Source organism: Gracilinanus agilis, chromosome 5 (assembly GCF_016433145.1).
Source record: "Gracilinanus agilis isolate LMUSP501 chromosome 5, AgileGrace, whole genome shotgun sequence".
Lineage (NCBI taxonomy): Eukaryota > Metazoa > Chordata > Mammalia > Didelphimorphia > Didelphidae > Gracilinanus > Gracilinanus agilis.
Genome location: NC_058134.1, coordinates 193,874,077 through 193,878,108, shown reverse-complemented (window position 1 = coordinate 193,878,108; position 4,032 = coordinate 193,874,077).

Here is a 4,032-nt window from a genome sequence, read left to right as displayed (position 1 = left end):
AAAAAATATATTACTTAGATAAGGACTGGAGCCAGACAATTTAGTCCAGACTATCTGACCAGGTGCAGATCTGTAAATCAAGGCAGAATGCAATTAGTAAACATCTCCATGAAATTTATTTTTGCTCCCAGAAGTAAACCCCTACTAATTGGTGGTTGGAATTTGGCCCTTGTCCTTGCACCCGTATCTCTACTTTCTAGACTTTAATGGATTGTGTATGATTTGTAACCCCTTCACAGCTGTTACTCTTTCTTTGTGTTCTTTGTTTGAAACCAGTATAAAATAAAGTCCAAATCCCATAGCGTTAGAGCAACATGGGCTAACCACTAGTCTGGTTGTTCTCATTTTCTTTCTCCTGCCTTAACAATCCTAAGCCACCAACACCACTCAGGACCCCAAAACCAAATAGGGGGTTAGCTCCCTATAGATAAACATCTACTTTATATCACAGATATCTCATTATCCTCTAAACTGGAGAGATCACCCCCTTTTGACTTTGAGGCGTAGGACATAACCACATGACCCATCTCAGGTTCCAGAGATCCAGTAACATACCATCATCATCCTTTCTCTAGGCACATAGATCCTGTTGTCAAAAGGATACATAAAGCCCAGAATCCATCTCCTCGAGGAGGCAATGTCTACCCTTGCACACTGTCTCCTGACCATTTCAACAAGAATTCCATATTAATAAATTTCTCTTTTTATTTTTAAGTTAAGCTTTGGAGTCTTGCATTCTTGCAAAGGGTAACCCGTCACGAACCTTGGATTTTTATGGCAAAACTCTCCTGCAACTTTTCCAGACTTCAGTCTATGTTGTGATGCAATAATGATCTAAACTCTTTGATTACCAGTTAAAAAGAAAAGTAAATAAGTGAAACAGACTAGATAAGCAAGAATCAGAAGCAAATAGACCCAGCACAGTTCATTGTCCCCATTTAACAAGAACTGCTAGGAAAACTGAAAATTAATGTGATAGAACTTGGGTTTAGATCAGCATCTTAAATCAAAATGCACAATTAATTTAAATAATTATTTAACCTACATATAGAAAGCCATGGCGAAAAAAGAGAAGATCAGAAGAGGGTACTTTTCACAATCTTGGTTAAACTTGACCAAAGGAAAGATGCTTTTATAAAGTAGTCCATTTTGATGACATAAAATTTTTAAAAGCTTTTACCCAAACCAATTTAGTTAAAAAAGAAATTTAAAAAGCTAAAACATCTTCACCTTAAATAGTGATAGCCAAGATATACATGGAAGTGCACAAATATATAAGATGAAGAGTTATTTCTGAATAGATTAAGTAGGGAATGGAAATGAATATCTTTCAGAAGAAAAAATGCAAATGAACATTTTTCCAAAAACCCTAATTATAAGAGAAATGCGAATTGGAACTCAGGTCTTAACTTTATTCCCAGACAATTGGCAAAGAAAATAAAAGATTAAAATAGTTAATGTCTAGGACTTTTGGAATATATATAAATTAATACACTGTTAGTGGAGCTGTGAATTGATCTACCTGTTCTGGAAACATTCAGTTCATTCAGGAAAAATTATTAAACTCCATACTTTTTAGCCCACTCATACCACCGCTAGCCAGATACTCCAAGAGAGTCAACAACAGAATGAGAAACCTCAGGAGTAGCCAGGTGACTCAGTGGATAGAAAGCCAGGCCTGGAGACAGGAGGTCCTGGGTTCTAATGTGGCCTCAGACACTTTCTAGCTTTTGACCCTGGGCAAGTCAATTAATCCTAATTGCCTGGTCCTTACTATTCTTCAGTCTCAGGAACAATATTTAGTATCAATTCTAAGACAGAAAGTAAAGGTTTTTAAAAGGAAGGCATGGGTGGTGATAAGGAGAAGAGAGAATTGGGGGGAATGGGTATCATTCAACTGGAGTTTGGTTGAACAAAACTGTGGCATGCGAATGTAAATGAATATTATCACACCCTAAGAAATTGCAAATATAAGAAATTAGGAGAAATTTGGCAAGTCTTCTAAAAACTGACATAAAATGGCAACATATGGTCATAACTAATCTATGTCTCATTCTACAACCCCAATCCATTATCTCTCATCTATAAGGCTGGAAGAATTCATTATCAGTCTTGGTCACTATAGAGTTCTGAAGTTTTTCAAACTTGTTTTCATATATATTTTTATGATTGTTCAATAAATAGTTCTGGTTCTGCTTATTTCACTCTGCATCAATTCACATGCATTCAAAAGTTTCTTATAATTCTTTAATATCTCTTCTTATGGCACAATAATATTCTATTACACTCCTACACCAAAATTTGTTCAGGCATTCATCCTGTCTATGAGCTCCTACAGTCTTCAAGCAAAGGCTAGATGACATGGAACTGACATTTGAAAGGAGATTCATATTTAGGTATTAGTTGAAGGTAAGATCAAATCTCTTCCAGCTTCTGTGTGTGGTCATTAAAAATTCCAAGAGACTAACTTCTGGATAAGAAAATGAATTTATTGATCAGGCTAGCAAAATCAATAAATTAATTGATTATTGATCTCTCTCAATGATCTAAGACTCCCAAAGAAAGCCTTAGAGATCCTTAAATACAATTTTGGAAGCTCATTATTCAGCCCTCCCCATGTCATCTCAAGAAATCTCTAATTGTTGAATGGAGCCAATAAGGAGGTGGTCCATCATTCCCCCAGTCCCTCCCATATTCCTTGATTGATGGTGGGCAATCACATTCCTACTCTCAATGATCAAATTTTATCCAATTGAGCAAGGTGTTCTCCATTCATCCCAATGGAGAGTCAAGGAGTCTTCTGCTCTTTGCATATACGTCAGGCCCAAGTAGTTTTTATTTATTGGGCAAGATAGAACCCATAATCTCATTTTTCTGGGGGGTCTTATTTTTGGGTCAGGTCCCTACATACTTGGGAAATGAGGCCTTTATCAGAGAAACTTGTAAAAATGTTTTCTCACTTCTCTGTTTTCCTTCTAATTTTGATTGTGCAAAACCTTTTAAATGCCACATAATCATAATTATTCCTTTTACTTTCCACGATTGTGATCCCTTGTATCTCATTTGGTCATAAATTGAGAGGATAGAATTTTAAAAAAGAAACAGTGTATGGAAATAACTGGAGGGGCAGCAAAGGCAAGGAAAAAGAATGCTCACTATGGTGGGAAAATTGGGAGTCATGATCTGGCTCTTGCCTAGCTCTTTATCCTCCCAGTTTCCTTAGATTATTATCCTCGAATAATCTTTAGATTAAACCCCAGAATTAGTTGTGTATCCAGGAAGAGAGGGGAAGCACACCATGCTGATTGTTGTTCAAATCAGTACTAATTAATAGGATTCTGATTCTATCTAGCTACTCTGGCTTCCTCCTAAAAGTAATAAAATTTTGAGAAAATGATTTGCCATAAATTGAGAACTCTCAAAAAAAAAGTGCTGTATGAAATGGGGAAATGGCCAAAAACAAATGTAGTACATACTATATTTTTCTAATTTATTCCTTCAGTTATCTACCAGGGTCATTGTATTTTGTTTAGGAAGATGCACATCAAAGAAGTCATAGACTCTCTCTTTTTTTTTTAAACCCTTACCTTCTGTCTTAGAATCAATACTGTAAATTGGTTCCAAGGCAGAAGCAAAGTAACAGCTGGGCAATGGAGGTTAAGTAACTTGCCCAGAGTCACATGGCTAGAAAGTATGTCTGAGATCAGATTTGAACCCAGGATCTTCATCTCTAGGCCTGGCTCAATCCACTGAGTCACCTAGCTGCCCCCCAACTCTAGGCTTTAGTAGTATAGGATCTAATGAACTAGTTGGAGAGACAAAGCATGCACACAGTATATAATTAATGTCATAATGTCTTGAATTATTATTTTGGTGTCAAAATTAATGATCTTGCCATTGTGTGCTATAAGTGTTCGGAGAAGAGGACTAGAGTAGACTACAGTTAGAGAGATTGTTCTAGATCAGTGGTTCCCAAACTTTTTTGGCCTACCGCCCCCTTTCCAGAAAAAAATATTACTTAGTGCCCCTGGT